Genomic DNA, 11,419 nt, shown 5'->3' with positions numbered 1-11,419 from the left:
ACCTGGAAACCCTTGTCAAGGCAGAAATCTGGAGCAATCATAGAGCTCATGTTTTTTTCCTCTCAGCTTCTTATATATCACTGTTTTTCATTGCCTTGAAATCTGTCACTTCGTATATTTTGTCCTCTTTTATGTCCATTTCAGGTAGAAGGGTAAACCTGATCCCTGTCACTCCATCTCAGCCAGATGCAGAGGTTTTGAGGGGAGAGCTAGCTAGCATCTCAAGCTTTTTCTTGAAACGTCTCCCTCTTGCTTGGTCTAATGATTGCAAAATGACTGCTCTATCACTAAGCATTATCTTTACATTTAAGGCAGGATTTAGTGCCAGCCATGCCTGTTCATTTCATTACAAATACAAGTATCTTCCCAGAAGTTCCCTAGCAAACCTACCCTTATATCTCATTGGCCATAATGAGGTCATCTTTATCTGTGAATCTGAGAAAGCAGGAAACGGCACTGTCATGACTGGCTTAAGCTAGGTATGATTTATCAGTAGACTATTGCCTCCCTGAAAGAGCTGGAGAAGGAAAGAGAGAGAAATATTGGATGTTGGATAGATACGCAGCAGGTTGTAGCACTGAGGCAACTACCAGTGTCTTCTGCAGAAAGTAAGATCAGCATGACTGCCCTGCACATAACCCACAGAGACTTTCCTGACAATTGGCTGCTTTCCAGCCTTTCTACAGCTCATTTAAAAAAAAAGCTTCTGTGTCCTGGGGACGAGGGATAACATTCCAGTGCTCTCTGAAGGATACCTCTTACCTTCAAGAGGTCTTTGAAGCTCTAAAGTATTAAACCAAGGAGAAATCATCAATTGAATGCTAATTGTTCAAACCTCTGTGTTGAGACTTTCTGTTACTTGCTTCTAAATAAGTTAAAATTGCAAGTGCACATACCATCTGAGTGATGCCTACTTCACTAACTTCAAAGGTGACCTTGGAAGATTTCTTACAGCCCATCTGAGGAGACATTGCTTTGTTTATCCTGAAGGTTTGGCTCAGAGGTGATCAGTGAGAAAAGAGACCTAGTTAGTTCCTTCCCAGCAGTCATGGCAAGTTTCAGACAAATCAATGGAGCAGTTCACAAGCCTGCAAGCCTGACTTTTAGAGCAAGGAGACATTTTATTTGGTCAAGGGGGCATCCTTCTGTGGAAATGCTTGGGTTTTCATGTTTCGTCATTGGCAGAGCCTCCGGGCACTTAAGTGTTAACTTCATAGACATAGAAAAGCAATTATTTTTACACCAACATTTTAAGTCCTAAGATTGACTTACAGGTGTCAGGAAAAAAGGAAAGTAGTCTTACCTTTACCTAGTGAAGACATACTTGATCTGCTTCACAATTGAATCAGGTAAAGATACTTATTGAGTGAAGACAGGCAAATAGTCTCTCTTCCCTGAATACTCAAACTAATTCCCCATGGGGCTTAACATTTTTTTGGTTCATGAAACAAATGGATAAGTTTTCAACAGACTTTCCTGCTTTGGCCAGTCTGGCTGAGAAAGATTCTTGAGTCTGTAGCACCCTAAGATTTGAGTGGTTAAGCATGAACTCCACAATTGAGCAGGCTCTGTGGAAGCAAGGCCTGGAAGGGGTATCTGGCTTGGGAGAAGATTGGAAGAGAGAGGTCTGGTTCAGAGGATAGTACTCAGCTGAAGGAAGGAAACGTGGCATCCGAGGAGAATTAACAGGCAGATTCATGTTGATGTATAGCAGAAGCCAACACACTGTAAAGCAAGTATCCTCCAATTAAAAAAAAAAAGTCAAATCAAATAAAATATAGTGTATATGGGGGAAAAATAGGCACTCCATTGAATAGTACGTCTTATATTAATTAGTAAGGATTGGCTAAATTAGTGACAGACAAGCCCCAAACTCAAAGGCTTTATACAACAAAAGTTTATTTCTCTCTCATGCCAGGCCCTTTGTAGGCCCAGGCATTTCTCTAGGATAGTTGTCCTCTGCACGGGGACTGAGTTGTCCAGGCTGCTTCTATCTTTTGGACCTTCCATCACACGATTGCCTCAGTAGGGCAAGAAAAAGCCTGGAAAGTCACACACGGGCGATTCCCTGTCTCAGCCTGGAAATGGTGTGTGCCATTACAGTGGCCGTCACAACTAGTCACATGGCCCTCTTCAACTTCAAGGAACACAAAAGCTGAGAAGTGCAGCCTTCCACAGGCCTGGATTACAAAAGGAATCCGATATTGGTAGATAGGCTGATGTCCACTCTAATTGGAGAACTTCTCTTAGGGAACTGTTCTGTGCCAAGTTGTCCCTCAGTTTAGAATTTCTTCCCAGAAAGGGCTTGGGGCAGCTTTATGGTTGGAAGAGGTGTCAGGGACTTATTTTGAAACTGCATTTATATAGCCAGAAACAGTTATATGGATCTAATATTTATTTTGGGCAACTTTGGAGGATGCTGGTGAGAGCTGTGAGTGAGCAAAATCCCCCAGTCCCACCTCTTTCCCTCTCCTGTGTCTTGTCACTCACAGTGCCCGAGCTGAGGCAGTGAGCGCGTACACACTGGCTACCATTCAAACCCCCTCAAAGGGCAGGTCACCCATGGGCCCTCCTGGGCAGGGAGGCCCGCGGAAGTCGTGCAGGCCACCCATGAGACCCTGGCTCTCACAACAAGGCGCCTCAGTCTGTGCTGCTACCTCCTCTCAACTTCTGTTTCTTCAAACGTCAGCTCCACACATTGCCGTCCCAGTAAGTGCAGCTCCTCAGGAAAGGCCACCGGAAAAGGGCAATCAATAGATTAGATGACTGCTGCGCCGCTTGGAGCTCATCTCCTGCTTGGAGTGGGTCTGTGCGTGTGTGTCGGAAAGAGCAGGAGAGCGGAGAGCAGCACTTAGGCAGTTTTCTCAGCAGGAAAAGACAGCTGAGCACTCACCCCAATCAATGAGCTGGGAGGCGGGCAGACAGGAAGACACGCAGCCGGGTGATTCGAGCCCCCCCACGCTGGGAGGCTCTTTTCAGTCTAGGAGCCCGGAACAGCCTCACTGCCCTCGGGGTGGTGTCTTGGCGGGTTTCCGACCCTTCCAGATTTGGTCACCAGACGGTGGTGCTTTGCCTTGTCCTCTCCTGGCTCAGTCTGCCTTGCACACAGAACTGTGATATTTTATGGGTCTACTGAAGGGAAATGAAGACCAAATAAACGTGTCCTTCGTGTTCCTTTTGTGCTAGTCCCCACACAAGCAGATCTTCCTTCCTCTACGTTCACTCAACCGGGCAAGCCTCTCTGGTTATCATGCCCGATCTTGGAAATTTCTCCTTAAATGTTCCTGTCTTCGTGCTTCAGCAGCACGGATGCTAAAATTGGAAGGATACAGAGAAAATTAGCATGGCCTCTGGGCAAGGATGACAGACAAATTTGTGAAGTCCTCCATATTTTTTCAGTTAAAGGATACACAAAATAATTAAATGTTAAAATATGGTATCAAAAGCAGTTATCATGAGGGGAAAAGAGTACAAATCAGAGTATTTTTAATGCTTTTGAAATTAGGAGTTCAGCAACTTAAAAACAATCATATATATGTGTGTGTGTATATATAGAGAGAGAGACAGAGAGACTGCTATACAAAAAACCTCATGTTTTTTTGTATAGCAAAAAAAAAAACTGCAAAAAAAAAAAAACTGCAACCTAAAAATCTATAATAGATACACACACACACACAAAAAGGAATCTAAATACAACGCTCAAAATAGTCATCAAATCACAGGAGAAGAGAATAAATGTTCCTGCCTCAGTTTCATTCCCTGAGCGAAATCTCTGTTATTCTGAAACCTATTCTGGCAAATGGATAATAATTAACAAGTTTTCTCCCTTATCAGTTAATGAATTATTCAATAAAAATTAAATCAAACATATTAATTTAATATATAATTAATAATTATATATTAAACATTATTAATTAATAAGTATATAATCAATAAATTATAATAAATAATATATTGATTTAATAAATATATTAAATTCTACAAATATATTCATCCACCCATTTATCTACATTCCCCCTTTACTCGATAACATTTTTAAGTAAAATACTTTATGTAAAATATTCTGTTGATGCCCTAGGGGATTTGGGGGAAAAGAAAGTGATTAAACAGAGCTAGTAAAAAGTATCCAAGGGTTTCTGGGCAGGATGCCAACAGTGACCATTCTAGGAAGTGACTTGTAAACTGCCATTGTGTTAGCCAGACTACCCAAAGCTGTCTATAGACACAATGTGACCCTATCAACCTTCTTCTCTGAAGTTCAGGGGAAGACACAGCTCCAATTTTTTCTGAAACTTTTTGTCCATTATGAGGAGTTGCATTTTAAAGCTGGATTCTGGAATTTCATTAACTTTCAAAACAATAATCAGGCCTAAAGATTAATTCTATTGGGGAAAAATAGAGAAAAGGATGAAAAGAACTTTATCTAAAGACAATTAAATAGGAGCATGTAGTATTAACCATTCACAGTGTTAGTAACACAGATGCAAATTGACCCCAAAACACAAGAACTTGTTCGATAAAGCAGAGACTCAGTGTATTGTGAAACAAAAGTAATTCAAAAGAATCTTCAGATTAGATGTGGAAAAGATGAAAAAAATGAATATATATTATGTATATACACATTATATATATATATATACACACACACATATATTGCTATTAACATTTACTAAGGAAAAAAGAGTTCATTTAATATACTTTTCTCAAAAGCTGTTACAAAGCCAGTGATGCATCTTCTGTTGACAGAGAACCAAGGGAACAGGGTACTTATGTCATCAATCTGTGTTAACACACTGGTCCTGGCTCTAAAACTGCAACCATTTCCAAGTTAGACAAGGGAAAATAAATCAATATGGCCTGAGGAAATTTTGCAGGCAAAAGTATTTACTATGACCACTAGGCTGAATTACTGGTTTTAATAGGATTATCTCAGGGCAAGGCATACACTTTATGATTTAAAAAAAAAAAAAAAAAGTAAATTGTAGCACTGTGGAGTCTTTGAGTTTAAAAGACCTGAGAGGGTTCTCTTCCTAGTTCCAGTATTGCTTCTATTAAGCCCCTAAGTGTTGTAATAATGTCTACGTAAATATTGGTTGCCAGAATATTCAGGTCAAGTTGTATTTCAGTTCAGAAAAAATAATAAGACCCAAACTCTCTTTATCATTTATAATGAAGCTTGATTGTGAATCACAGAGAACTAAAATAATAGTAATTTAAGGAAGGCAGACATGAAATTTCCATGTTATTCTGACAACTGGGGTACATAAAGTCCTCAGAGGACCAGGACTCCTCTACATTTTCCTTATAACTCAAGTTGGTGGCTAGAGCTCCAGCCATCACATATGCATTCCAGGTACCAGAATTGAAGGCAGACAAAGAAGAGAGGAGCAAAGAGCACATTATAGCTATTGCTTAAAGAACATTCCCAGGAGTTGCCAAAAGATATTTCAATATATGTCTGTCTGTTCACCAGGCTTTAGTCACATGGTTATGCTGAACTTCAAGGGACTAAGAAATATTTTTATTTGGGATGGAGAGGTGGCTAGAGCACAGCTAAAAATGAGAATCTCTTCATGTGGAAGAAGGGAAGCATGAACAGTGAGGGGGAGATAACATTTTCTGCAAACCTCTTTGCCAGCTCTTAAAATAGGTGGTTTGTTTGGTAATTGAAAAAGTCAGTTAAAGCAGGAAGTCACAAAAAAGAGACTTACACATTAATACTATTTACTGAAAATGTTCCTTACAACTTCTATCAGATTCATCACTTTCTTTAGCTACAAGGCTGCTAATGACAGTCAGTCTTGCATTTTTCTAAGTAGCTATCACTTTGGCTTCTTCTTTTCTTTATTTATTTGACTGTGCTAGGTCTTAGTCGTGGCATCCCCAGTTCCCTGACCAGGGATGGAACCTGGGCCCGCTGCATTGAGTGGGCAGAGTCTTAACCACTGGACTACCAGTGAAGTACCCACTTTGGCTTCTTGAAAGAGAAGCAGGAAGTGTCCAGACTGGCGAGCTTGGAGGGGCATGAAAGCTCCATGCCCTTTCCCATACTTTGTCCTGTACATCGCCTCCATCCGACCATTTCATTTCTGAGTTATATCCTTGTATTAAAAACCTGCAATCAAGTCTTTTATGACTGATTCATGTAGCTCAAAAAACACCACAAACATCATCAGTACCTCTGGTTGCAGAAGAGCCGAAGATGATACCGCAAATAAGACTGACTAAAGCGTTTATGTCTCATCTCGTTTGTCTGATTGGAAAACTGTGCTGTAAGAACAAAGATCACCAGGACAAGGTAAATAGCTGGACAGCAGTTTCTTGATCCTGAGCAGCTGCAGTGTCAATGACAGTCACCCCTTTCTGACCCAATGGGTGGTACATGCCATCAGAAACCTTACAGGAGACAATGGCCAAAAGCAAGATTTGATTGTGAAGACGGAGAAACAGGGACTGTCAAATGCATCCCTACTTTTAATAAAATGAATTTTGAGGTTGAAAAAACGGCAAGAAGCGGATTCTGAAATTTCCTAGTGACATACCTTAGCTGTGAATGACCCTTCCATTCAAATATCTGCATTTTGGGAATCTGTTGCATGGAGTTTTTCCATCTGTAATATGTGAAATTACCCACTCCAGTATTCTGGCCTAGAGAATTCCATGGACTGTAAAGTCCATGGAGTTGCAAAGAATCGAACATGACTGAGCGACTTCCACTTTCACAAGTGTTTGAAGATTGATAAATACAGATGAAGAAATATATGAATCTTTTATATAATAGAATTAGATGCTTATAATCTAAAAAGTGAAAGCAGATGAGTATTCTCTTGTTTCTTTGCTTTAAAATGGTGACTGTCTGGTTTGCCTTCATCTCCATGGATACAAAGTATGTTTAAGTAATATGTTGTACTCACTATGGCAGAAATAACAAAGTCTTCTCTTTGGGGGGAAAAAAGAGAGAGAAGCAGGAACTTAAAGACCTTAACCCTCTGAAGTCATGATCCTTTAGTTGTTGTTGCTCAGTTGCTAAGTCGTGTCCAACTCTGCGACCCATGAACTGCAGCATGCCAGGCTTTCCTGTCCTTCACTCTCTCCTGGAGTTTGCTCAAATTCATGTCCCTTGAGTCGGTGACGCCATCAAACCATCTCATTCTCTGTCGCCCTCTTCTTCTTATGCCTTCAATCTTTCCCAGCATCAGGGTCTTTTCTAATGAGTCAGCTCTTCGCATCAGATGGCCAAAGTATTAGAGCTTCACTTTCAGCATCAGTCCTTCCAATGAATTTTCAGGGTTGATTTCCTTTAGGATGGACTGGTTTGATCTCCTTGCAGTCCAAGGGACTCTCAAGGGTCTTTTCCAGCACCACAGTTTGAAAGCATCAGTTCCTTGGTGCTCAGCATTCTTTGTGATCCAGCTCTCACATCCATACGTGACTACTGGAAAAACCATAGCTTTGACTATATGGACCTTTGTTGGCAAAGTAATGTCTCTGCTTTTTAACACACTGTCTAGGTTTGTCATAGCTTTTCCTCCAAGGAGCAAGCGTCTTTTGATTTTATAGCTGCAGTCACTGTCCACAGTGATTTTGGAGTCCAAGAAAATAAAGTCTGTCACTGTTTCCATTTTTTCTCCATCTATTTGCCATGAGGTAATGGGATCAGATGCCGTGATCTTAGTTTTTTGAATGTTGAATTTTAAGCCAGCTTTTTCACTCTCCTCTTTCACCTTCATCAAGAGGCTCTTTCATTCCTCTTCACTGTCTGCCATTAGGGTGGTGTCATCTACGTATGTGAGGTTATTGATATTTCTCCTGGCAATCTTGATTTCTATTTGTCATTCATCCAGCCTGGCATTTTGCATGATATATTCTGCATAGAAGTTAAATAAGCAGGGTGACAATATACAGCCTTGATGTACTCCTTTCTGAATTTGAACCAGTCCATTGTTCCATGTCTGGTATGGCTGAGTAGTATATATATACACACACATACACATGTATTCAGATATATGGATAAAAAGATGTGATATATATATATTTATATATGTATATATATGTGTGTGTGTATGTATATATATATATATGTAATCAAATCTTCTTTATCCATTCATCTATTGACAGACACTTAAGTTGCTTCCATAACTTGCCTCTTGTAAATAATGCTGCTATGAACATTGGGGTACAGGTATCTTTTTGAATTAGTGGTGTTTTTTTTAGATATACCCAGGAGTAAAATTTCTGGGTCATATGTTCTATTTTTAGTTTTTTGGAGAACCCCTGTATTGTTTCCACAATGGTTATACCAATTTACATTCCTACCAACAATGTATAAGGGTTCTCTTTTCTCCACATCTTCACCAACATTTGATATTTGTGTGTGTTTGTTTGTTTTTTATGATAACCATTCTGATAGGGAACAGTGACTTTTTTGAGGCAAGCCTACTCAGAGGCAATACATGAAAGAAAAGTCACACTTAAAGTATGGTACCTCCATACAATGAAATACTAACACTCTAAAAAGGACTTAAGAGACCATTACAATTATTAAAGTCAAGTGACTATTAAGGGCATATCTCTCTCATTTATCCTCTTTTCTGAATTTGAAATTTCCCATATAGAAAGTTTTTTTGAAAGAAGTTGTCTGTTACCTGTGGTTACTAACTCCTCTTGGGCCACTCACTCCTTTGAGACCTTGATGAAAGCTCGAGGCCTTCTCCATAGAAAATTTAGATAGCCCCATTCATGAACATCTTGCCTATCATGTATCATAGATCCGGCAAGAATCCCTGGTTTCTAGTCCTTCTTCTTTAATTTACAAATGAGGAAACTGAATTCCAGGAGGTGAGTGGATTTGCCAAAGGTGATGGAAGGAGTCTGTGATGACGAGCTGCTGTCTGCCTCTCCTGCACCCCAGTCACAGATCCTCTAACCAGATGGGGACACATCCCAGAACAGAGCTCCGTGCATGGCCACCATCCCTCAGAGGCGCTGTGGGTGTTTTATCCATCTCTTCTTCCCGACTCCCTTATTTCTATAAAGGAAATTCCCATTGACCTAGGCACCCAGGTGTGAAATCCTGGGCTCCCTTTCCCCTTCCTCTTCCTCGCCCTCTGTAGCAGTCACCGAGTCCTCTGACTCCTGCTCTGCACCAGCTCTCCTCTCAGACCCCCTTTGCCTTTCCTCCCATCATCCGTCGTCACAGCTCTGCCTGCACTGTGGCAGCTATCTCTTAACTCGCATGTCTCAAGCCTCAACTCAACCAGTTTAACCTCCCCCAAGCCTACCTCACACCATGTTTCTGCTCTGCTCAGAAACTGCTTGTGAACCATTTCCCAGTGGCCCAGAGGCCCAGAAGGTGACATGTCAAAACCAAGGCCACACGGCTGGTGGATGGAACCCTAGAACTCCAGAACCCAGGCCTGCTTGTTTCAAATGCGATGCCCTTCAAGGATCAACCCTGGCTACTGCTATCAGGACCAACTGGGGAGTTGGATGAAAATGCAGATTTCTGAGACCCTTCCCGAGATGACTCAGTCAGAATCTCCAGGGAATATGCATTTTCAATAAGCTCTGAAGATACTTCCAAGAATTAATTGTATGTGGGAATTACTTCACTGTAGGAATATATCTAGTATTAGATAACCAATACTACATCTAATACTAATATATGTAGTATTTGATAACCAATACGTTTATTTAAAAACACATTCATCAGTTCAGTTCAGTCACTCAGTTGTGTCCGACTCTTTGTGACCCCACGGACTGTAGTACGCTAGGCCTCCCTGTCCATCACCAACTCCCAGAGTTTACTCAAATTCATGTTCATTGAGTCAGTGATGCCATCCAGCCATCTCATCCTCTGTCATCCCCTTCTCCTCCTGCCTTCAATCTTTCCCAGCATCAAGGTCTTTTCCAATGAGTCAGCTCTTCACATCAGGTGGCCAAAGTATTGCAGTTTCAGCTTCAACATCAGTCCTTCCAATGAATATTTAGAACTGATTTCCTTTAGGATGGACTGGTTGGATCTCCTTGCAGTCCAAGGGACTCTCAAGAGTCTTCTCCAACACCACAGCTCAAAAGCATCAATTCTTCAGCGCTCAGCTTTCTTCAGAGTCCAACTCTCACATCCATACATGACTACTGGAAAAAACATTGCCTTGACTAAACAGACCTTTGTTGGCAAAGTAATGTCTCTGCTTTTTAATATGCTGTCTAGGTTGGTCATAACTTTCCTTCCAAGGAGTAAGCGTCTTTTAATTTCGTGGTTGCAATTACCATCTGCAGTGATTTTGGAGCCCCCCAAAATAAAGTCTGACACTGTTTCCACTGTTTCCCCATCTATTTCCCATGAAGTGATAGGACCAGATGCCATCATCTTAGTTTTCTGAATGTTGAGCTTTAAGCCAAGTTTTTCAATCTTCTCTTTCACTTTTATCAAGAGGCTCTTTAGTTTTTCTTCACTTTCTGCCATAAGGATGGTGTCATCTGCTTATCTGAGGTTATTGATATTTCTCCCCGCAATCTTGATTCCAGCTTGTGCTTCATCCAGCCCAGTGTTTCTCATGATGTACTCTGCATACACGTTATTAATTTATTGATTATCTAACACAGCACATATTAGTAATAGTTCAGACATCATTGCTACTTTCATTTATCATAAGCATTATTGAAATAAATAGCCTGCTTGTGACTGCAAATCTGGAAGACTAGAAAAGGAGGCCACTGGCTGGTATTCCTTTGTTTGAAAGGAATAGTGACATGGCTGCAACTACTTGGAAATACTTATTCTTCATCCAGTTATACTTAGCAAAGGCACAAAGCAGCAGCTAATGTTTCATTGCCAACTCTGCCAAACTGCTGCATCCACATGTGAGTCATGAGCTCTGTCACTTAGCACAGTCCCCTGTGAATCAGAGCCAGAGTCCCTGAACCTCTTTCCTCAGAGACATTCATAGAAGACTCATCTTTCCCTTTCTACAGCATTCAGACCCTTCAAAGGAAGGACAAACTATTTATTACAATACACACATCCTACACAGACCACGGATTCCATGCCTAAAATGTTCAAGGCTTCAAAGGAACCGCAAGGGTTCGGGAAGGCTAAGATAAGCAATATGTGGGCAAACTAAAGAGACTGGGTAAGTTGAAAGGGAGACATACACCGGTGGGCTGAGCTCTGTGGTTGAGAGAAAATGTGTCCAGACGTGTTTGGCGAGTCATGGGTTATCGATGCAGGCTGGTGGATCCCAGCCAAACTGCACACCCCTTTAGGTGCTTCATATAAACTAGATCTCCTGGGCATGACCAAGGTCCCTGAAACTTCCTCTCTCAAGGCCAGACCTCTCTCCTCACACCTAGAAGACTAGGCTGTCTGTGAAAGAAGAGTAGGTATCCAGAGGGGCCCAGTCTAACAACAGAGAGT

At 41.2% G+C, this 11,419-nt stretch overlaps 1 non-coding gene across 1 annotated transcript; it reads left to right on the top strand.

Moving 5' to 3' along the window:
• Nucleotides 1–3,292: 3,292 nt before the first annotated feature.
• On the top strand, nt 3,293–3,395 carry LOC138989671 (U6 spliceosomal RNA). The gene has a single exon (XR_011465916.1). It is a non-coding gene; the product is annotated as a U6 spliceosomal RNA (small nuclear RNA).
• The last annotated feature ends 8,024 nt before the right edge of the window (nt 3,396–11,419 follow it).

This window comes from Bos mutus, chromosome 10, assembly GCF_027580195.1.
Source record: "Bos mutus isolate GX-2022 chromosome 10, NWIPB_WYAK_1.1, whole genome shotgun sequence".
NCBI classification, from domain to species: domain Eukaryota; kingdom Metazoa; phylum Chordata; class Mammalia; order Artiodactyla; family Bovidae; genus Bos; species Bos mutus.
This window is presented reverse-complemented; position numbering and strand designations above follow the sequence as displayed.